This window comes from Plecotus auritus, assembly GCF_963455305.1.
Source record: "Plecotus auritus genome assembly, chromosome: 8".
Taxonomy (NCBI): Eukaryota; Metazoa; Chordata; class Mammalia; order Chiroptera; family Vespertilionidae; genus Plecotus; species Plecotus auritus.
In genome coordinates this window covers 165803326-165827432 of record NC_137782.1, presented here as the reverse complement: position 1 = coordinate 165827432, position 24107 = coordinate 165803326, and the positions used below count along the sequence as shown (strand labels likewise).

The 24107-nt window shown below is 55.3% G+C and overlaps 1 protein-coding gene across 2 annotated transcripts in view; it reads left to right on the top strand.

The window, feature by feature from the left end:
• Positions 1-24107, top strand: part of KLHL29 (kelch like family member 29) — a 273992-nt gene that overhangs the window by 74031 nt on the left and 175854 nt on the right. For both annotated transcript variants that reach the window (XM_080684248.1, XM_080684247.1), the window contains exon 2: positions 4847-4954. The gene's annotated coding sequence lies outside the window, so the exon portion shown is untranslated. The remainder of the gene's footprint in view (positions 1-4846; positions 4955-24107) is intronic.

Here is a 24107-nt window from a genome sequence, read left to right as displayed (position 1 = left end):
CAGCAGATTTGGAGAAAGTCGGTTCATGCACGAAGCCTCCACGGGAGGGGAGTGTCCCTGATGCCGGGGCAGTACCCTTAGATGTTACAAATGGTGCATGACCCTGCCCTGCAAAACCTCACTCCTTAGAATTGAATTTCTTTCATTAGAAAAAGAAAAGAAAAAAGAAAAAAAAGACGGAATTGAATTGAATTTTTCTCTTGGGGGTGGCCGGTAATGACAAAAGGTTGAGAGAACCCTGAGTTACCCGTCATGGAGAGGCGTGAGCTGCCTTGCTGCTGAGCGAGGCTGGTGGGCAGGTGTGGGGGGCCGTCTGTGGGTCCTGGCTCCTTCGTGGAAAGAGGAAGTCCCTGCATTGCGCTGGGCGGGCTCTCGGAGGCGGCTCCATCTCTGCCTCTTCCTTCTCCTCCTTTAAAAGCGGTGCTTTCCGGACCCCGTGACCCAGGAAGCGCCACAAACCTGATGGATAAACCTTCTGGGAGCGTTTATTTGGGGGTTGGCCGGATGCCTGCAGCCTCTGGTGAACCCATGTGGATATTATTAATGGATGGCCTTTTAGAGTGTGTGGGTGAGAGCAGCCCTTGAGGGGGGATGCATTCAGAACAGACACCCACGCCCGCTGCCAGGAGCACCAGTGCCGTGGGGTCCGGCACCTGGGCCCACGGGAGGGCGTGGGAGCTGGTTTCCTCACTACTGTTTTCAGCCGCCAGTACCTTCGCTTTTTTTTTTTTTTTTTTCTTCCAAGGAAGAAAGAACCCTCATTTCCCAGCTGGTGGCAGGGTGGTGAGTGACTCGGCGCCGGAGCCATAATAGGGCAGCGTGGTCAAGACCCTGGCGGGGCTGCCCTGTGATCCCGTGTCACACAGGAGAATCTCCTACCTTAAGGCAGTTTCTGTCCACAAACATTGGTCTCTTGAATAAAGAAGTAAAAAATCCTGGGGCCCTTGTTTATAATTCTCTTGGCTATCAATTTGGTCCATGTCAGGAACCAGCTTTACTTCTAGACTTAGACTTACAGTGGGTCTCAACAATCGCTTTGAGTTTAATTTTGAAGAGTTCCTGGCATTTAGGCAGTTACTGAACCCAAAAGGCCCATTGGAGGGCCTTGCTTTCCCATTGGCCTTTCTGCCTTGTCAAACTCAATTAGCATCTCTTAGGTTCCTGGCGAGGGTGAATAACGTAAGACCCATTTCACAGGCATTGACTGATTACCGATTGAATTTTTTAAATGAAATTAAAGAGTCCCTCTTCCTTTGGCTTTTTGCATTGTATTGGCTTAAGGAAGCTGTCCTTTGATGATGAAATTAGTAGAACAGAAAGGGTCAGTTTGACCAGAGATGTCAAAAGTCAAGTCCTGAGGGAGCGCCTTCCCCTCACCTGGAAATGGGAGCCTTACCTGCCTCCTGGGATGCCCTGGCTTCATTCCCGAGATTCCTTTTCCCAGGCCAGAATCTTTGAAAACTTCAGCTTTTACAGTGTGAGCATGGGGACAAAATTATTACAGGAAATCGGTTTCTAGTCATTCACCTTAAAATCACTTGCTCAGAGTAGAACGTGTTTAGGTGCATAGATATAGCTCCCTGGCCTGGGAAGAAAGAAGGACAAGGAAGGTCTATTATACACCAGCATGTGAGGGCGCTGAGGAGCAGAGATTCCAATACTAAGATCATGTCTGTTCTCAGCGTGCCCAGGATTGGACAGCAAGGAGTAGAGGTTGGGTAGACAGAAGAAGTGCAAGAAGAGGAAATAAAATCACTGAGACATAAACGAATGCCATGTGAGCTGAGAACATGTAAAAAACCCCCAACGGAGGAGCTTCTGGCTGGGGTGGGCAGCAATGTCATGAGTGGGTGCTCCTTGCCCTGGTCTCAGAGAGGGTGATAGTGACACTGAGATGTTGATGCTGAGCATGAGAGGGTCATGTACCAGTGTCTCTAGTTTTAAGAATAGGGACCCTAGCAGCTTTGGCTCAGTGGATAGGGTGTCGGCCCAAGGACTGAAGGGTCTCGGATTCAATTCCTGTCAAGGGCACATAACTGGGTTGCAGGTTCGATCCCTAGCCCTGGTTAGGACGTGTGCGGGAAGCGACCAATCAGTGTGTCTCTCTCACATTGATGTTTCCCCCTCTCCATCTCTCCCCGTCCCTTCCCCCTTCCACTCTCTCTAAAAATCAATGGAAAAATAATGTCAAGTGAAGATTAACAAAAGAAAAGAAGAATGGGGAAGGAAGGTTCATGGGAATTAAATAACTTCCCATGTCACAAAAGCAAGGGGCAGTGTTGGCATTCTCATTCAGATCAATCTGTTTCCGAAGCCCTGCTTTTAAGCATCTCTGAGAATGTATCCATTAGGGTCTAGACAGGAAAAGACACATTCAAAGGTGTGATTGGAAGAGAGTTAAGTGAAAGGACTATGGGTGTGGGGCGTTATGGGTCTAGGCCTGAAAGGGCAGGGGAGGAGCTGGTACTGGAACCCGGAGGGAGCTATAGGGAGCACTCCCATGCCAACCGGAGCCATGACCTTCAGTTCAGAGACACGGCCAGCCCATGAAGGCACTGCAGGGAGGAAGGGCAGTGGGGGAAGCACAGACCCCATCCCCAACCTCCTGCTGGTGCCCGCACTGGCTGAACCCAACCAGAAACTGTGCCGGGCCTCAGAGCTCGAGTCATGCCCTCCGAGCAGGTCAGGTGAGCCTCCTGAGGCCCAGAGTGGGAGGAAGACACACCTGGAGGGGGAGACAGACGATGCCCAGCACAGCCTGCAATATCTGACACGTCAGCTCTTGTTAGGATCTTTTCATAAGCACATTAGGGAAAAGTCCCAATAAACTCGGCTTTGTGTGAGGTTTATTTTGGTTCAGAATCTCATTTTAGTTATCTCCTCTGGAAGCGGCCTCTGGGACCACAAAGGAGGAAGGAAGAGGCCATTGTCATCAGAACAAGTTAGACAGTCTGGTGGCTTGCTTCCCTCCAAGCTCCATCCCGCACAACCTGGAGAGCTGAGCCCCTGGGTGCAAGAGAAGGGAGCACATTAACCCGGCGCTGGCCTCGGAGGAATCTATCTCAAGAGCACGAGAGCGCCCTCTAAATCGGTGGCCAGGCTCATCGGCCCGTAATTGGCTAATAGCCTTTCCAGGAACGACAGGCCTGCGTGATCCGGACGCTCACCTCTCTAGCCTAGTCTCCCCTGGAATCCGCCTGGCTCTTCCCTGTGCCCCGAAAGCTGTCCCCCAGGTACCCGCACGCCCACTCCCTTATCGCCTTCCTGTGTGCTCAGATGTCATATTCCCATGAGACTTACCCTGACCCCGCCCCCCTATACTGCACCACTATCCCCCAACTCTTCACACTCCGCTTTATTTCTTCTCTAGTACGTAGCACTGGCCCCCTTCTAATACGAAACACAACTTGTACCTCTTAAGTCTTTTGTTTATTGTATGTTTCCAACTACTTCTAGAAGATGAGCTCCATGAGGCGGGAATTTTTTTTTTCTTTTCTGTTTTGGTATTCTCAGTGCCTAGACTACAGCCTACAGCCTGACGCACGGCAGGCACTCAGTAAATATCTGTGGAATGAATGGGTGGATACATGAATGAATGAGATTCTCAAAGATCTAAAAACGGCCTGACCACCGTCCCCCAGACCTCTCTCTTCACCAACACATATCTGCCAACGATCCTTCCCAGAAACACATCGATCATCTTTATCGTCGCCAGTGCTGTCGATACCTTGTGGCCTTAAAGCATAGATTTATCCGTGCGCTTCCTAGACGCCGGGCAGAGGAAACGTACTCAGGACTTTGGCTCGGTGTCAAAACTAAATGGCGACCTTGGCTTGCTTTGCTTCCCCACAGAGGTTATTTCTTAATCGTAAAGGGAACACTCTATCCTTGGGAAAAATAATATTTTTGCCACCTTCAGCTTTAAAATGGCCATTTGATACGGCCGGCGTGCGTCTCTGTCAGTGGCAGCTGAAAAAGCGCTGGTTGAGAGGCTCCGAGCAGGCCCCCGGCGCTGAGGGAGAGAGGCTCGGCCTGCAACAGAATGAGTTTACAATAACTTATTTACCTGTCCAAATCCTTCCTATCACATTAAAGCTTCCCCCTGCCATCGGGGCTCTGGAGTGCTAAGAGGAAAAAGGAAAATCAATTGATAATGATATATTCCATTTAGAAAGATATATTGATTCCCGGGCAATGACAGGTGCGCTTCTGCAGGGGAGGGTGCCGTTCCTGTCGCCGAGATGGCTCTCCCACAGAGGACGCGTGAAGAGGGGAGCTGGGACTAGCCCGGCCCCTCCGTGATACATAGCCTCTTTCTTCCAGGTATTACATCTCTGTGTTTTTTTTAAAAAAAAAAACTCTCTCCAAGGAAGTCATCCTGTGCCTCCTCAAGGTCTTCTTGCCCATTGACTAAAAAAAACACGAATGATTTGTTTTTGCAATTCTAGAGTTCGAGTCCTGTTGTCATTTCAGCTTTAGAGTAAAGACTTCCATTTCTTATTCTTTCCCATCTCTGGAGCTTCTTGGTCTGGATTAGATGGAAGGCGATGCCATTATTGTCTCCCTTATTCAAGGTCCATGGCTCACCTGGGGGGCTAGGGGTTTGTGTGTTTAGGGGGAGGGGGAGGGATAGCAGTGTCTATCCCTGGTGGGTTCTGTGCTTACCACTTGGCCTCCCTTATCTTGGCCCACCCTGTGTGAGATCGTCCACCCTCGGAAATCCAAGGCAGCGACAAGCTTCCACGCGGGGTGGGACCAGCCAACATATTGGAATTCCAAAAAGAACTTTCAGCAAAAGAGGGTGCCTTTTACTCACCCAACCCCCCCTTTTTTCTTCTGTTTCCAGACTGTCTGGCCTCCTAGTGATGCTCATGCTGCGCTAAGTGTTGGTGGCCCTCGAGGGTTTTGCATCCTGAGGACGAATCCCGAGCTGGCCAGAGACGGACGGTGCAAGGTAGGTCTCTGCTCAGCTCACCTGAGCTGAGAAATAAGAAAGGCATCAAGCCTGGGCTCAGCCAGCGCTGCTTGCTAACACTGATTTTATGGGGGAGTGAGGAGGATGTGGCTGGTTCCCTCGCTCTTTTGTGGGTGACCCTTTTACCACAGATGCAGGAATAACAGGTGCTCAGCGCCTAGCTAAGCCAATGCGCCTCGATCCTCCCAGAATCAACTCCTAGCATTGTTGTAGCTCTTTTTCACTTTCCTGGGTCTTGGGGTTCCCAGGAGGTTGGATCTGGGAGTGGCCAGTAGCTAGGTGACCTTTAAGCTCCTCAAAACTGTAATTCTTCTTTTGTAATTTAACTTTTCTCATGACTAAAATAGCATTTTACTTTATTTTTTTATTTTATTGATTTTAGAGAGAGAAGAAGGAGGAGATGGAGAGAGAATCATCGATTTGTTGTTTCACTTATTTATGCATTCGTTGGTTATGTCTTGTGTGTGCCCTGACCAGGGATCAAACCCACAACCTTGGTGTATTGGGACAATGCTCTCACCAGCTGAGCTCTCCTGGCCAGGGCAAAAATAACATTATTAAAGGCATTAAAATCTTCGTTCATGATAGAAACATTTTAAAGGTAGTACCTACAATTACATGAATTATTATAATCTTGAGAAATAACTATTTTAGTGTCTCTTTCTAGGCTTTTTTTCTTATGTACATGCGGCTCGCGAGCCGCGGTTTGCCACTCTATTGACTAATGAGTTTGCTGACCACTGACCTAAGCATTTAAAAGAGGAACACTGTGCCCTGACCGGTTTGGCTCAGTGGATAGAGCGTCGGCCTGCGGACTGAAAGGTCCCGGGTTCGATTCCGGTCAAGGGCATGTACCTTGGTTGCGGGCACATCCCCAGTTGTAGGTGTACAGGAGGCAGCTGATCGGTGTTTCTCTCTCATTGATGTTTCTAACTCTCTATTTGTCTCCCTTCCTCTCTGTAAAAAATCAACAAAATATATTTAAAAACAAATAAATAAATAAAAAATAAAAGAGGAACACTGTGGCTCAGTAGTTGAATTCGACCTATGAACTAGGACAGTGGTCGGCAAACTCATTAGTCAACAGAGCGGCAAACCGAGGCTCACAGGCTGCATGTGGCTCATGAGCCGCGGTTTGCCGACCACTGTGCTATGCGATCCAGCCTGCTGCCACCCAGCAGCCCAGTGGGGGGCAGTCAGCGGGGGCAGATGGGTTTCTGACCTCAAGAGCTGTGGGCTGTGCGCACATGCCTAAGGGCACCACTGACCAGCGGGACAGCTGTTCTGGTTGCTGTCTGATTGGAGGAGAGTTGGAAAACTAGACAGCCATGCCTGGATTTGGTGGGCGTGGCATTCCCAGCTCCGGGGGATGGAGGGGGTGCTGCAGAGGCAGAGTTAGTGTCTGGGAAAGAGCGAGGAGATGTCTGCACAGAAGTCAGCGTCCCGAGGACATGCCTTTGAGTTGTAGGCACGGTGAGTGAGGCACAGGGTGAAGGGGACGGAGAGGACGGGGCGATGGGGTTGGGTGGTCTGTACTCCGCACTGCAGCAGGTGGCACACGCTCTCGTTCATCCCAGCCTTTGAGGTGCATGTATGTTAGGATGGGGAGGCACGGGCATACCTGACAAGGATACACCTCGTAGGGCTTCACATCTCTGCATCCCCCAGACCGGTGTCCCCACTTGAACTCCTGTCGGTCTTCGCACCACCTGGCCCGTGCCTGCGGGGCGCATCCATCTGATTCATCTCCGTGCTCTCCCCTCCTCCACGCCCGCCTGCACCTGCCGGGGCTTCCAGTAAATGCATCACTGCACACCCAGCCGCCGCTTTCCCAGGGTGTCCTGTCACCTGGCCGGTGCTGGGCTGCGCTTTTCCCTCACGGGCAGGACTCTCACTGATTCCCGAGAAGATCGGGAGGTGCCCCGGGCCACCATGGCCCCGGGTGCCAGTAAAAGGAGTGATCACCTTCCTGTGGAAACTGGGCCAGACCCCTGGGGTCTATGTGTCTCGCTCCAGAATGCAAACACGGGGGAGAGGGCTGCTCTCCATAGGTCAGGGGCCTGATGAATGTCACCCTGTAACCAAGGGTGTGGGGCCTGAACTGGCGACCAGGCGTGGCATCGGACCCCTGCGTGCCGTGTGTGGCCCGGGCTGGGATGTCAATGACAGCACGTGGAGCAGAGGCCCTGGTGTGTGCAGAACCAGAGGCTGAGCCAAGAATGGCGTTGACCTGGGCTTTGGAGGGGATGAGGGCGAGCACAGATCCCCATTTGTGCTGAGGAGCGCCCCGCTGTCTTCCCCGCCTCCGCCCACCTCAGGATCGGCAAATGGACAGCCTTGCTGGTGTGACGGAGAAGCTGAGCCCCTGCCCTTGGCTCAGGTGGGCTGCGCCACTCCTTCCTTTCGCCCCTCTCCCGCCTCTGCCTGTCAATGCAGGTGGTTTGGCCACAGGTTTGCCTCGCAGCCTCTCAGCGTTCCCTCTCTCCCTCTGCACCGCCGTCCCCAGGGCAGGGTTCGGGGCGGCACTGCTGTCCTGAGTCCCACCGCATCTTCAGCTGCGTCCTGAGATTCAGTTACCAGCCCGAGTTGCATCTCAAACTCAGCCTGGCCAGCACGAGGCCAGCTCATTGCTCCTCCGACGCCGTCTTCGGGACAGCCCCCTCCCCCCACGCCCTCCCCGTTGGCTGTGAGTCTCTATCTCCTTTGCTTTAGACCAGCCGTGGGCAAACTACGGCCCGCGGAGCCGAAAGAGCGGAGGGTTCTCTTGCTCTCCCCTCCGCTCCTTTACTTTGAATTTATATTAGTTCACACAAACACTCCATCCATGCTTTTGTTCCGGCCCTCCGGTCCAGTTTAAGAACCCATTGTGGCCCTCGAGTCAAAAAGTTTGCCCACCCCTGCTTTAGACTCATCATCATCCTTCCAGGAGCTTGAGGACATGCTGTTATCTTGGTGCATGAGGTCAGAAGACCTTACTCGGTTCAGAGGTCACAGGACAGTGAGGGCACAGGCAGTGCCGTGGGGGGACCTTTGACTGGGAGGCAGGCCACTGTGCTCTCATCCCAAGTCCACACTCGCTCTGGATAAGCCCATCCAGCTCTCTGAGCCCCGGCCTCTGTAGCTCCAAATTGAGAAGTCTTACCAGGGGTGGGCAAACTTTTTGACTCGAGGGCCACAATGGGTTCTTAAACTGGACCGGAGGGCCGGAACAAAAGCATGGATGGAGTGTTTGTGTGAACTAATATAAATTCAAAGTAAAGGAGCCGAGGGGAGAGCAAGAGAACCCTCCGCTCTTTCGGCTCCGCGGGCCGGATAGAACAGCCGAACGGGCCAGATCCGGCCCTCGGGCCATAGTTTGCCCATGACTGTTAGCCCCAGGGAGAGATGGAAGATTTCAGAAGGAGGGTGGTGCTACCTGGGCTAGCAGCGCGCACCCTCCTGGCGTCGCCTGGAGAGCTTTAAAAAATAAGATGCCTGGGCCCTTCCCCAAGACCTTCTCATCTACTTGCTCTTGTTAGGGTGGGCATCGGTGTATTTGACAGGCTTAACCACCACTCTCGACGCAAAGGCGTTAGCAAATTCCTGGATTCTAAGCCCGGAAGAATTGAGGTGGGAGGTAAGGAGCTTTTGTGAAACAAAATTCCTAGATATTGTGTAGCTCTATCGGATCGAGCCATCCGAAAGCTGGGTACCTTGGGTACGTCACCCTGCCAAGCCCGTTCATCTCACCCCACCCTAAAATGCTTTTCCGTGAACCTGCGGGCTGGGGGAAGACCTTGTTATCCTGTAGATCGCATCGGTGTGTCCACGTTTAGGATTCCGTGGCAGTTCGTCGTTTATCGTGGCGCTGGGACGCTTCGCTGGGACCCTGGGGAGAGGTGTCTCTGATTCCAGCAGAGACAATTCTTCTCGGAGCCACTGTCAGCGCCTCAGATCGAATCGTTGGGACGGATCAGGTTCTCGCTTGCCCCTCCCCGGCCTGAGCAGGGCTCTCAGCCCTGGCTGCGCATTGAAATCGCCCAGGGAAACGGTCCAAGTCCTGGTTCCCAGGCTTCATTCAGATCGGTCTCGGGACGGGACCCAGACATTCCTATTTCTGTGAAGCTCCCCAGGAAATTCCAAAGGAGGCCAAGGTCCAAGGCACTGCCACACCCGGAGGCCCAGCTGCACCCCACCTGTGGCTAACGGCTGGGACTGTGTGCACGTGGTTCCTGGAGGCAGCCGCCCCCGCCATGGCCTGCTCCTCCCCCTGCTTCTCGTTTGCGTTGTCTTATGTGTATCCTTTTGAGTCCCCGGCTTTCCTCTCTGGAAAGCAGTGAGGTGAAAACAAACAGGATGGAAAGCTTTCTGCTTTTCCCTGGCCGGGCCCTGGGCACAGCCCCTGCCCCTGGGAGGCCTTGGAGGACAGAGGGTTGGAGACCCTAGCCCTGCCCACAGTACAGGGGTGCCTCCCTGTTCTGGTAACCGTGCAATGGGGGGTTGCACCCAGTTCTGCCAAGAGCTCTCCCAGGCCCAGGAGTGAGGCTTGGTCAGCTCATAGCACCTGTGCGTTGACGGGACTGGGGTGAAGAGAGGACTGACTGGGGTGGCATCCTTCTGCCCAGGACAGTGGCTGGGCCTTCCTCGATCGGGGAGACTCAGCCCCGCCCCGAACAGCATGCTGAGATGATCAGCCGAAGGCAGGAGCTTCGGGGGGTGGAATCGTCCCCCATTTCTGTAGCAGGGGCGTTCAGGAGCAGCACACACAGGGCATTTCCCCTGTGCTAAGGGGCTGGGTGGGGTGCTCACAGCGCTCACGTTGGCTGCAAAACCGCACTTGGCACCTGGGCTAGAAACAGCCTGTCTGCAGAGCTCAGGGTTTATTGGTGTGGCCAGATTTGATTTTCCAAGTGACCGGTCTCCTTCCACACCTTGCACCTGCCCCCGCGGCCAGGGCTGCAGGAACGGTTGTGAGTCTGTATCTACAGGAGGGCACCTGGCTCGGGGGGCGGGGGGCTGGGGTATGAGGGGCACCTGGCCTGCACTCTGCAAGCCTGGCTGTGCACTGTGGGTGCTCAGAGGGAGGGTGCCCCTTCTAATTAGCACAAAAATGCCGAACAGGCTAGTAGTGCCCTGCCGCCGGGGCCCTTCCTGCTCAGGGAAGGCACCGGGCATGCATTTGTCCAGTGACCGTGTGAGGATGTGCGTCTGTCCCTTTTTGATGGTCTCGTATAGTCCCAGGTCACTCAAACGAATGTTTAAGCTTTTGTCTTCTAATCATACATTCTCTCTCTGTGTCGTACATGCCAGATGCCAGGGGCCGTGGGGCTGCATGTAGGAGGAACACCTACCTCCACTCATTCCTTCATTTCTGCAACCACATTGTATATTGTTCTAGGTTCGGGGTCCAGCAAAAAGCCCTGTCCCCAGGGAGCTAGCGGTCCAGTGGGGAGACCAGCAAGTGAATGCATTCGTATAAGACTTGATAAACATAACAATAGGAATTTATACGAAGTGCTATGGAGAGCAACTCACTCCACAAATCTTCCTGAGCCGCTCCTGTATGTCAGGCATCATTCCAGGCACTGGGGCACGGCAGGACCATAGGAGACAAAATCCCTGACTCAGCTCACATTGGAGGGAATGAGAGTCTCAGCAGCTTCGTTTGGTCAAAACCACAGGCTTCTGAGAAGAGATGACTTTAAGTTGGAAGTGGGAGTCTAGGAGTGTGTGTGTGTGTGTGTGCGCGTGTGTGCGCGTGTGTGCGTGTGTGTGCGTGTGTGTGTGTGTGTGTGTGTGTGTGTGTGTGTGTGTGTGTAGGGAACCGCTCATGCAAAGCCTGGGAGGAATAATAAGACAAGAGAGCTCAGAGACTCTGTGGCAGCCTCATGCTCTGGGCCAGCGCTGCCCCACCCCTGATGAGTTAGAACGTCCAAGGCCAAGGTCATAGGACTTATTTTACCTCCTCCTGTGACCTCGTGCTTTGGGTTTGCCTAGTGTTTTCACATCATTCCCTGGGCTTGGTCCAGAGGGGGGCCCAGAAGGCTTGTTACTGTCATTATACCAAGCAGCAGGTTGGGGCCCAGAGAGGGTCACTGTCTTGCCCAAGGTCATGCAGCCGGTCAAGGTCAAACCAGACTGGAAACTAGAGTCCTTGTCTCCTGGATCCTAAGCCAGGGGGGCCTCCTGCCTGCACCCCAACTCCCAGTCCTTGTACGGAAGCCTAAAGAGCCCTGACCAAGTGTCAATCATGCGCCTGCCTGTCTTCCACAAACATCAGTTGAGCACCTACTGTGTGTCAAGCCCGGCATGGAGTGACCATCCTGTGGGCCTCAGTGCCATCCCGACCCCACCCAGGGAGAAAATCGGAAGAATGACAACTGGGTGGTTGTCCTTCCTTCCTCACCTCATGACCCAGAAGTCAGCCAGACCCAGGCTGTCCCTCGCCCGTGCCAGGCTGCACAGGGAACAGAATGACCGTCGCAGGCTGAGTCCTCCTGCAGAGCCTTCTCACCCAGGCCGTGGGAGGCACACTCATTACAGCTGCCGATCGCATTTGTGCTCTCACTCGGAAGTGAGCAGGACGCTGACAGGAAGGGAGAGGCGTAGCCTCACTTGCGGCACGAGGGCGCGAGAGCGCTGGAGCCCGCCTGTGTGAGACAGTTGCAGCTTAGCAACCCTCACGGGCCCTCCTTTCGATTTGTAGCAACTCATTTGGATAAAAGCATCTGGTTCCTAAGGTAGCAACAACAACAAAAAAAATCATTAAAAGCACATTTCAGCTTTCACGAAGTAACCTAGTAACGGCGCAGGAGTAACAATTAACCTGGCCCCCTTCTCCAGGTACACAGGCTTGGTGGAAATGGGAGCTGAACGTCAGGACCAGAGACGGTCTATCCAGCGTCCCTCTCAGATCCGTGCTCACCGAGGGCACCAGGCTGCCTGCCAGCCAGCCCGAGAGCCCCACCCTCCCATTAGCGCACCGAGGAGGCATCCTGCCTCTCCATCCCAGAAGAAGCCGTGCGATTATTTATTTAGCACCAGTTCAAGGCTTTTGAAAATGCACTGGGAGTGCTTTGTCTTCTTGCACAGGTGCGCGCAGAGCTGAGCTACCAACTTCACCCAGCAGATAAAATAAGTCTGGCCCCCACCAGCTAGCCAGACTCACCTCCTGTGACCCCCTCCCCCAGCATACGCACACGTGCACACACGCGGCCTCTGCTCCCATCCGGGCAGATCCCTGTGCTCCTGGCTGGCCCTGCTGTGGGCATCGCACCTCCGGGCACTTGCCCTGCTAATCCCTAATCTCCTGGAAGGGCCTCTCCCACCCCCGCCCGTCTCCTGGCAAACTGCTTCCAGGCCACCCACCCATGGGAATTTGGGAATTGTATCTCCTCCCATCTCCTGACCCTGTTCCTCTCCCCAGCACCCACCTGATTATTTGGGGGCCATGCGTGGTCCTTTCTCTATCCCATGGGCTCATCCCTGACCACTGGGAGCTCTGTGGGGGCGGGAGAGCTCTGTGCAGAGCTGAGCACATACTAAACCCTGAATGGGAACTGGCAATAGAAAAAGTCAACTCCCAGGGCCGCTAGCTCCTGGTCCCTCAGCCCCTCCGCCTCCCCTTCTAGCACAGAGCCCCTCGCCTGGCCCCGGGCTGTTCTCTAGCCTGCCTGGGGAGACAGCTGGGGGTCCCCCGAGGGTGGCCACTCCCCAACGCTCGGCACAAAGAAGGCTCTCGAATGTTTATGGAAGGGCATTGGCACGTGTGCTTTACTCCGAAGCATCTCATTTAACCTGTCTCACCTGTTTGCTCAAGGGCCCGCCATCCCTGTCAGACCGGCTTACAGCTGCCCGCTGCAGGGCATTGAGGGCAGTGACAGACTCGGTCCTGGAAGCCCATGTCCATGGGGACGCCCAGCACCCGGGCCAGCGCTCTCCTTTCCGCTGTTCTAGGTTCAGTTCACGGTCCAGGAGAAAGCTAGGCCGCCCGGGGCCCTGCCGGACAACCCAGGGTCTCAATATGGCCACCTTCCGTTTAAGCCACATTTAGAAAGCTGTGTCCCACACTCGAAGGGGCCTCGCTGCATTGATTCATTTATTCTTTTGGGAAACGTAGTAAGCGGCAGAGTGGAGGGTCAGGGGCACGGATGGTGACACCAGACTACCTGGGTCCGACCCCCTTCTCTGCCCCCGATCAGCTGCGCAACTTCGAGATCGAACCGCCCATGCCTCAGTTTCTTCATCTGCAAAATAGGGATTATAACAATGCCTACCTCATACCGGGGTTGTAAGGATGAAATGAGTTAACAGAATGCAGCACCTAGGACAGTGCCTGAAACAGGGCTCTGGACAAGGGTGTGCTGTTATTATTCTAGGCCAGGGGTCCTCAAACTTTTTCAACAGGGGGCCAGTTCACTGTCCCTCAGACCGTTGGAGGGCCGGACTATAGTTTAAAAAAAAAAAAAAACTATGAACAAATTCCTATGCGCACTGCGGGCCCGGGACGCGTCAGCTGCTAGGCAGGACAGGCAGCGGCACCCGGCGGGCCGGATACATGTCCTCGGCGGGCCGCATGTGGCCCGCGGGCCGTAGTTTGAGGACCCCTGTAGGGAGCTAGGACCGCAGCCGAGTGGTGGGCTTGGTTCGTACTCCCTTCAGGACCACATGGCCTTCGAGGAAGGTGTGGGTGTGCCCACCCCTGCCTCCACCGCTGAGTCCATTCAGGGAGCAGGCACTTCTGCTCTGAGCCATCTAAACCCAGACCGTGGAGGAGTGACCGAGCACCAGAGACACCGGGGGCTCTGGGACCTGGGAGCATGCCCCACCCCGCTTTTGGTCTCAGAGTTTTTTGTTTTCTTCTCTACCGAGAGGGGGTTAGATTCCTGATTGAGGCCCAGGGGCCAGTGGGGCTCTGTCCCTGGGGGTGACCCTCTGGATCTGGCCACAGGGGGCTTCTGAGCCGTGGCTTCAGAAAGCATGCCGGCATGTCCTTGGGGCATCCCTCATTAACGATTATGAAGTCATTATCTGGTAAATAATTTATAACCCAAGTGACGGGAGAAGCCGCCAATAAACAATAATCCATTAAGATTGAGGCTTGGCCAGGGCGCAGGCAGCGACGATGCGGCTCCTCCTCAGCCTGGGGTGTCAGCTCGTACTTCAGCACCACCAGGGCCTGGCCCCTCTGAAGCCCTGGCTCCCCACCCCCACCGGAGGCATCACCCCTCCCCGGGCTCAGGCAGGATTCAGTCTGTGGAATGAGAGCCACGGGTGCTGGGCCCTGCTGGGTGACTTATATGCACTTTCTCCTGAATCCTCCCAATAAGCCTAGGGGTGTGGGGACTGCTGTTGTCCCCCTTTGCAGAGAAGTACACAGAGGTTGAGAGAGGTCAGATCAATACCCAGGGTTAGACCCAGGGTCAGCAAGCCTTGGGTGTGGGATTCAGTTCTGTGTGACCTGAGAGCCCTCACTCTAACCGAGTATGCCCCAGGTCCTCCCACGATGAGCTGTAAGCTCTCAGTCGCTTGTCCGGCCTTTGTCTCCTGTGACCTACACCCTCCAACCTGCACTGGGAGCCCTGGAGGCCCAAGTCCCCCCCGCTAGTCTTCCTCACCAAGGGAGGGGCCCTGGTGGTGCAGAGGCTGAGGACCACTGTGTCAGGCTGGGTGGTGGAGGCCAAAGCAAGGGCACAGGGGAGGGCGAGCAAAGGATGTCTGCAGGACACCGTGTCTGGACATCCCCTCTTCCCACGGGCCTCGTGCACGTCTCCTGACCGGGGGACACGGGCCGCATCTGGCCCTGCTCCCATGAAGAGCTCCAGGTGGGGAAGGGATAGGCTTTGGCCCAGGCGGCATGAACGTGGGCGGTGTGGGTTGGCCTTCAGGGTTGGGTTAGCTCTGCCAAGAGAGGTTCCTCTCCTGCCCATACTCCTCCTACCCACCCACCCAACACCGCTCCCCCACCAGCAAGGCCAGCCACACACCCTGTGCCTGTAGGACCATTTCAAAGACCTGCCCAGAGGCCCCAGCCAGGGAGGGGCCCTGCGGGGTGTCTCTCTCACTGCTGGGTGTCCCCATTCTTGGTTTTTCCAAGGCAGGGGGGACATCATCAGCACCCACACAACCTGCCTCCCTGAGGCCTGGAGCTCGGAGGGTCTTGGTCACACATCTCAGGCAACCAGCGTAGTCCTAGTTGGGAGCTTCTGGGGACAGGAGGGAGCTGCTGCGTGTGGGCCCTGTCATTGTCACACGTCTGGAACGTGGCACAGACCTCCGCGGCCAGGCCGTGTGGTGGAGGAAGCCGCGGTGATCCCAGGTGCTCATGTCTCAGTATCTGTGGTCAGCAGCCCGAGGAGAGGCCCCTTGTATCCTCCTTGCTGCGGTCACCGGGGGGGCCAGGACCGGCAGGCACAGAGCCGAGAGCAGGTTGGCCCTGCTGCAGCCTCGGACAAGTGGGAGCAGCCGAACCTTCTCCACTCCTTTGACCAGAAGTGCCTCCCGGGGGCACCGCCCTGTCCTGCGGCCAGGCTTCCACCCTGGCACACACCCATCCCTTGGCCCCTTCCCGAAAGCCTTGGCTTCCAGAAATGAAGAAAGACTCCACCCCCAGCATCTCTCGTCTTTGCCCCGTGATCTCAGCGTGTTGTTGGAGGTGGGGTTGAGTGTCCCAGACGGAGGAAGACACAGCCACTGTCCGGGGCAGAGTGGCGCCACCTCAGTCAGTCCTCTCTTTACCCCAGTCCCGTGTCAGTGCACAGAGGCTGTGAGCTGCCCGAGCCGCTCTCCTGGGCTGGGAGAACTCGTGGCAGAACTGGCTGCAACCCCCCCATTGCACGGTTACAGAACGGGGAGGCACCCCCGCACTGGGGTCTCCAGCCCTCTGTCCTCCCAGGGGCAGGGGCTGTGCCCAGGGCCCCGCCAGGGAAAAGCAGGAAGCTTTCCATCCTGTTTGTTTTCACCTCACTGCTTTCCAGAGAGGAAAGCCGGGGACTCAAAAGGATACACATAAGACAACGCAAACGAGAAGCAGGGGGAGGAGCAGGCCATGGCGGGGCGGCTGCCTCCAGGAACCACGTGCACACAGTCCCAGCCGTTAGCCACAGGTGGGGCGCAGCTGGGGCGCAGCTGGGCCTCCGGGTGTGGCAGCGCCGCTGACCTCGGCCTCCTCTGGAATTGCCTAGGGCCGTGGTCGGCAAACTGTGGCTCGCGAGCCACATGCGGCTCTTTGGCCCCTTGAGTGTGGCTCTTCCACAAAATACCACGGCCTGGGCGAGTCTATTTTGAAGAAGTGGCGTTAGAAGAAGTTTAAGTTTAAAAAATTTGGCTCTCCAAAGGAATTTCAATCATTGTACTGTTGATATTTGGCTCTGTTGACTAATGAGTTTGCCCACCACTGGCCTAGGGCTTCTGGTGACTAACGTGAGAAGCTCTACCTCTCACTTACCCCAAAAAGCTGGGGGGACACAACCCCGTGTTCAGGGCTTTGTTCCATGGGGCTCCTCCCCCTGTCACTCAGGCAGCTCCATCCCGAGCCCCGAGGTGCCGCTCCACGGACGTGCGGACGCTCCCACTGCCGGCCACTGGGACCGGACCTTGCAGGCCGCCAGGTTGTGGGTGGATGGGCAGCAAACAAAACTCTCATTGAAGGAGGGTGAGGGGAGTCTGCAGGAGCCAGAGAACACGGCCTCTGTCCTGAGGCGGGGAGCATGGCATTTCCGAGGGCTGCAGCAGAGAAAGAAACCTTCTGACAGGCCCCCCGCCCCCCGCCCGCCCCTCCCCCCCCGAGCTACGATCTGTGACCAAGTTCCCAGGATTTGCCCTCCTGCTAAGTGAGCTGGGGCAGGGAGGCAGGACCTGCCAGGCCTGCTGTCTCCCTCTGTCCTGCAAGCAGCCCTGGGGACAATTCGCCTGACACCAAGCTGCTCCCAGAGACCTCCAGGGAAGGAAATTCCATCGGCTCCCAGAGCCCCAGTTCTGTGGCTCCTGCAGGCTTTCGTTCTATCTGCCCTAAATCTCCCCTGCTGCAATTTAAGCCCATTTTCCCTTGTTTTGTTTTGTGTGGAAACGGAGAACGGCTAGTCCCCAGCTGCCTCCGACGGCAAGGTGAGTCTGAGGTCCCCGTACCTCCTACTGAGCTGGAGCCTTCCCAGAGCCCTGTCCTGTTCGGTCCCCACCGCTAACGCCCCATAGAACAGCTTCCATATTCATGCAGGAGGCAGGAGCCCATCGGGGGTCCTTGGTAGGGGCAGGACCCCTCCGGCAGGTGCAACGTTGAGGTGGCCCCTGAGGCGAACGGGGGAGATGGGCGTGTGAGTGGACCAGCACCACCCAGGGATGTGCCAGAAGGAATGGGGCCAGGATACTGCGAGCTTCCCCGTTAAGTCGTGAGGATGGAGAGGGATGTCAGTCACGTCGGCTGGGGGCTGAAAGGGCGGGCCCTTCCAACAGACACCAGGAGGATTCTCATCGGCTCCAGGCCCCACATTTGGGTTGGGAGAAATCGTCCTTTTCCTCCTTCCCCCCTGTCCCCGCTGATGGTGGACGAGGGGCTTCCCCTCCCTGCGCCCTCAGTCACACGCACATTGGATTTCTGTGGCCTGTTGGTCGCCTGGACCCGGAGGTTTTCCGTCTTGTTTTTGTGCCTTTTTACTTCTGGGAACGAATAAGCCCCGTGCGCTCCCGCTGAGCATTAGCGATAGACCGTCGAAGCCAGTTCCTGGAAGAGTTGGGTTCATGGGGGAAATATTTTTTAAATTTGATTAGAAAGCAGTCGATCGTAGCTAAGTTCTGGGTTTGGAAAGCCATGTGCTGAGCGTGCCTGGCAGTGCGCGGCTGGGGGGCAGCGAAGGCGAGGGCGACGCTGTTTTTCCGAGGCCGGTGGAATTAAAACCTCCCTGCGCTGTAGGAAAAATGGAGAGAAACGGAATCCCTTTGCCCTGATTATCTGGCTGAAATCCTGAAACGTGAGCAACGTCATTGGACTTTTTGTTTCCATTGCTTGGCCAGTAGCCCCCTCCAAATTACTTGGCTTCACCACAAGGAGGGGGGGGGGGTGGGAAAAAAGCATTGATTGGATTTAAATAATGGAATTGTCATTAATATCTTCCATAAAAGATGATTGATTCTGACTTGGATTTATGGGAAATTGGGGCTCGTAAAAGTAAACAGAGTGGCAGTCATTCAATATTAACGCTGGTTCATGTCCCCACCCCCCTGAGGGCTAGTTACATGCATGACTCCCCGCCTACACGCCCAGGCCAGCAGCCGGTCACAGAGCCTCTGCAAGGTGAGGAGGGCGGTCCTGGGCCAGTCCGGGAAGCCGGCTGCACCCCACCCCTCCCTCCTCCACATTGTTAGATCCTAGTATGAACATGAGGGTCCTTTTATCAAGAGGCTGCAGGTGCCCCAGCCACGGGGGAGACCAGCAGCCTTCACCTCTGCTCTGTGGAAGCCACTGCTCCCTGTAGCACCAAGGACCCGGCCCCCCTCCCCATGGCCCAGAAAGTCTCTCCTCTCCCTGTACCCCTCGAGCTCTGCCTTGGATTTATGGGAAACCGGGGCTCATAAAAGTAAACAGAGTGGCAGTCATTCAATATTAACGCTGGTTCATGTCCCCACCCCCCTGGGGGCTAGTTTACTTCCCCAGGCACGCACATGGTGGGTATATGAGCACTTCAGCCTCCCGCTGTGCTGTCCTTACAGCGCAGGGCCCAGATGGACGGACCTTTAGTGCAGGGACACGTGAGCTGGGGGTTTCAGGAGGAGTGTCTCCAGGGACCCTTACACCTGCTTGTGTGTGAAAAAGTGGAGGTGAGGCCTGAGCCCTGCCAGAAAGTGGTGGCAGGGCCCTAAGAGGCCTCTTAGGAAGGGCAGGTGATGGAGGAGGTGTCAATCACGTAGATCCCACGGGTGCCTGCCTCCCCCGAGCTGGGCCATCAGCTCTGCTACCAATCCTCTCACTCCCAGGTAGCCACCTCTTTCATCCCGTCCCAGTGGTTTGACACCCTTATCACTGTCTTCCAGCCTGCCAGGGGCTATTGATCGCCTGTCCCTCAGCCATGAGCTGGCAGCTCCCAGACCTACCCACACCGGCCCCTCCCCAGGATGCCCCTCAGGTGCCACGAGCTCGCACAGAACTGGTCATCTTTTCTTTCCAGCCCACTCCTCTGCCTGAGCCCCCACCATCTGGAATGGCCACACATCTACCCAGACCCGAGTCATAAACTCCGGAGTGCCTCAGACCGGTCCCCCATCGCTCTGCAGCCCCTCACCCCAGAATGATCTTTCTGGGGTACACATCACACTACCAGCCTCTCCAATGTCTGTACAGTAAAGCCCAGAATCTGCCCTTTGAACCCCACATCCCCCCATGACGAAGGCACCGTCGGTGACCACGCGCTGGTACTTTATACCCGTGGCCTTCTCTGTGCCGTTTCCTCCACCTGCAGCCATGCCCACGCCCTCTGTATCCGACATGCTTGGGCTGCCCGCCTTGCCCACACCACTTTCTGGAAACATCCGTACACACGCACAACCCCTACTGCTTGCTAGCAGGTCACGCGACCCCACCTCCAGCCCCAGCTCACTGGATGGGGGGGCAGATTCCGGGCTCCAGGGGTGTCCTTTCACTGGCTGCCCAGCAACGTAGGACTGATGTGTCCTGGCTTTAAGAAATCAGCTAGACCAGTGGGACTTCCCTCCTCTGGGAATGGGAGCTGAAGGGACCAGAGCCAGTTCCATCGGGGGCCCGCGCTTCGGCTGGATGGCAATGCAGACGTGAGACGAGGGCGACTATTCTGGGCTCTGTGCATAACAAGGCTGAGTCTCAAAGGCAGCTGCCCAGGAGAAGGAGAACCTGGAGCGAGAGACACAGCTTATCCTGGCTGGCCCCTGAAGCTCGTCTTGTTTCTGCCCCTCTGCCGGCGTCCCCCCGAAACCTCCCCTGATCTCCTCATAGCCCTTCCTTTAGCCCCCGCTGGTGTGAGTGGCTTCTCTATAGGAAAACCGAAGAACCTCGCTCAGAATAACTGCTTGTGGCTGCTTTGCAGTAACCCAGCCAAGGAAGAATTCTTGACTTGGTTCAGCAGAGCCCCACCAGCTACGAAAATTGCCTTTTTTACTGATGAGTCAACTGAGGCTCAAACATAGGAGGTAACTTACTCACGGTGACAGGGCCAGGGAGCGGCCAAGCCGCGATGCGGGCAGTCCTTCTCACTCACAGCCCAGGCTCCTTCCTTGCTGCCGCCTTGCTGCATCCTGTCCCGTTGGCTGTGTCCACAGTCCCTGTCTCCTGCTCAGGGCTCTCAGCTCCTCGAAGACAGGGCCTGTGTCTCATTCACCATCGCCCCCCATCCCGCCCCCGCCCCCCCCACAGGCTCGGACACCCGTAGGCGTCAAGTGACTGATGGGTACAATTCCGTTTTCATGTAGCCCCGTGAAAAGGCAGCGGACTCCCAGCCCCAGAGCTCTAGTCCTGCCTCCCTCCCTGCACTGTGACTGTGTCCCCTCGGGGGCATCACCTCACTCTCTCCCTCACCTACAACAACAGACATAGTCTAAGTTGTAATGAGCCTTTGGATGAGAGGATTTCTGAGGCTTTTTTCCTGCCCTAAAAGAACACGGCTCTGTCATCTGTGCCCTGCCTACCTCCCAGGAATGATGTCAAGTAGAAAACACTTCACACACTAGGCCAGCTGGGTGCTTGCCCCAACCTGTTCCTGCAGACGGCACTGCCCTTCCCACCGGCCTCGCTGGCTCAGCATCCTTCCCCGAGGCCCCTCCCCGAGCTTTCTTCACGTGGCTCGCTGTGTAAGAGGGATTTGTGCCGGGGCCAGGCAGGCCACAATCTCCAGGCACCCCTGATAGCAGGTTTATCTAAATGAGGACGAGATGCTTACACATCTTTTCATTCTTTTTTTTTTTAAAAAAAAATCGGCTATTAATTTGTCAGAATTATTCATATTTTACTGATATTTTCCATGTATCTAATCAGGGAGCTCATGAATAGAAATGAAACTATTTAAATACAGAGATGGTGTACATTGTAAGATCGTGTTTTCTTAAGCTGTTTCATAATGCAGTGAATACATTTATTTCTTCTAAAAACAGGTTATGCAACCATCGAGAAAAGCTTTTTTAAATCTTTGATTAAATATGACTCTATTCAGATTGCTGAGTGGGTACGAGTGGGGAGTCTGTGCGTGCGCGTGCGTGCACGTGTGTGTGTGTGTGTGTGTGTGTGTGTGTGGTCACTTGAAACACAGACATGCTTTTCTCCATAGGGACAGGAGACTGTTTTCGGTGAGAAAAGTGGAAAACACACTGGGATCAAATCTTTAGGATGGATGGATGGCGAAGTGAAAGTACAAATGGAAATTGTGCTGAATAATATTCGAGATAATTATTTGTGCAATGTAGACTTTTAAACTGCTCAGAATTCCGGCAGCACTCACCTATCCTGAAAGAGGCTTAGAATCATTAAACAAAGGCAGATATTAAATATACTACTGCTATCTCTCGAAATATTAGCCAGTAACGTAAAACACATGGCATCTACTCAATGGGAAATCTGAGAATACAAATTATAATAGTTGTCTTATAAGACCTCTAGGAAGCTCGAACTCGATTGCCTAATTCCATTAATAACAAACTATTACTCTTGCTATTAGAGTAACATAAGGTAATAGAGATCATGCCGAGAGATAGCATCGAGGCTCTTTCTTCACCCAGCACAAATTTATTCAGGGGCATTGATAGATTTTAATTGACTATGGCAACTGAATAGCAACAAAGGAAATTGAATGTCTTTTGAAAAGCTTCACATTTTGCAGAAGCAAACAGCAACACCGAAATGAGGGTTTGGGGGTGCTGGGAGAGGCAGGAAGGACGCTGGGGAGCATCTGCACCAGCAGCTCCTCCACGAAAATGCTTTCCTGTGACCTTCACCTAAAGCTTCTTGGGCCCGGCCGGCGTGGCTCAGGGGTTGAGCCTCGGCCCGTGAACTTAAGAGGTCATGGTTCGATTCCCAGTCAGGGCACATGCCCAGGTTTCGGGTTTGATCCCCAGGGTGGGGAGGGCAGGAGGCAGCCGATCGCTGATTCTCTCTCATCATGGATGTTTCTGTCTCTCTTCCTCTCCCTTCCTCTCTGAAATCAATGTAAAAAACACATAAAAAAAAAAAAAAGCTTCTTGGCAATAGGCAGGCCACCGGCCTGAGCTCTGTATTTTACCTCTGTGGAGTCCAAGCTGAAAGTAAACCAACCCCGGCTGCTGGAAAGCTGTGTGTCTGTCAGGAATACCCATGGGGCACGCTGCCAAGATGCAGGACTGGAGGGACTTCCTGCAGGCGGCTAAGTCCTCCAGAAGAGTCCTGAGGTTAGGGCTTGTTCCGGCCTGACGGCCTGGCCATGGCGTGAATGGCCCCTCATTGTGGCTTTGAAGCTGAGGACCCTTTGGCTGCCAGTCTAGTCCCAGATGGGTTCTGGGGACCTGTCACCCACTTCTCTCTTCCACTTTTTGGTCCTCTGCCCACTACTCACGGTCCTTCTGTCTTCTTGCCACAGCCACCCCACTGCCATCCGAGGGTCTTCTGCCCTGCATGTCATGCGGGCCTTGCTTTATATAAAGTTAGTATCTGCGTTGGTCAGCTCAGGGTGCCATAATGATATACCACAGGCCGGTGGTTTAAACAACAGGCATTGAGTTTCTCACAGTTCTGGAGGCTGGGAGCCCAGGATCGGGGTGCCAGCTTGGTCAGATTCTGGGGGGGAGCTCTCCTCCTGGCTCCCAGACAGCTGCCTTTTTGCTGGGTCTTCAAAGTGGGGGAGGAAGGAGGGAGGGAGAGGAGAGAGCCAGAGGTGAGTGTTTTCTGGAGTCTCTTCCGATCAGGACACTAACCCTACGGGGTCAGGGCCCCACCCTTAAGACCTCGTTTAACATCAAGCAGGCTCCTAAACATTCTCTCTCCAAATACAGTCACATTGCAGGTCAGGGCTTCCACGTGAACGTGGGTGGTGGGCACGATTCAGTCCATGGCACTTTTGTGGCTGGTCTCTCCCTCCCCACTCACCCTCAGGCCCGAGGACCTCAGCTTCAGTGCGGACTCAGCTCCTCTGTTTGAAGGAAAATCCGCTTTAAAGGAAACAAGGTCACAACGGGAAGGGCTGCTGGAAGCATCTGTGTGGCGACATGCCAGCAGGTGGTAGGAAGCCCTGCTGGCAGTGGAGGAGGTGGCAGGGGGGGACAGCCCACTCACCCCCACAATTCTTTCCAACATCCCTTACATTTGCAAAGAGGTCTACAGGCCGAGCACTGGCCATGGCACCTGCCCCCATTCCCCCTCACACACACCGTGCTTGCTGGTAGGTGGGGTCTGGGTCACTGTGCCGCTGGCTCGGGGCTCGGTGTTGCTGCGGAAATGGCTGAAGGCCGAGCTTTCTGCTGGCGAGGCTCTCCCCGTGCGAGTCCTGGGTGGCCATCACGCCATTTCAGCCGGGAGGACACGCGGTACCTTCTGCCCTGGGTGCAGCAAGTGGAAGGTTCAACTCTGCCGCGTCCACGGGGGCGGGGACATTGTCTCTCCCGCTGCCCGTGGGTCCGGCTTATCCCGAGGACATCACAGAGGAGCTGTAAGGGCCGGCCTGCTGCACACACCATCGCTGTGCCCAGGCCCCAGTCGGATGCCAGCCCTTCTCACCGGTGGGAGCCGGGCTCCGGGTGTGACGCCCAGGAACGGGCTCTATCTAGCTCAGGGCTCTGGGCACCGGCCTCGCTGGCGCTGGGAGGATCTAATCCTGCCGCGACTGCAGCACACGCATGTTTGAAAACCCCCTTGGCAGGCAGGACCTCCTAGTTTTTTTTTTTTTCTTTCATTTCTTGTGATTAGCGTTGCAGACTAATCCTCGCACCAGACTCAACACCAGCTGTTCTGCTTGTTTTTACTTATAAACCAAATCCCGGAGCTCTTGCCACAGCGGCTGGCCCCGGATTCCCTGAGCCCGAGCGGCCGCTGGTCACCTGGGGCATGACCTCAGGTGAGTTACCCGTCACCTGGCTGGCTGCCTGTGTCCCTCAGAGGGCTCGTGAGGGCCACACTCGGTTCCCACGAGAACCTCAACATACCTGCGAAGGCGGCTGGCTAGCACAGTGCCTG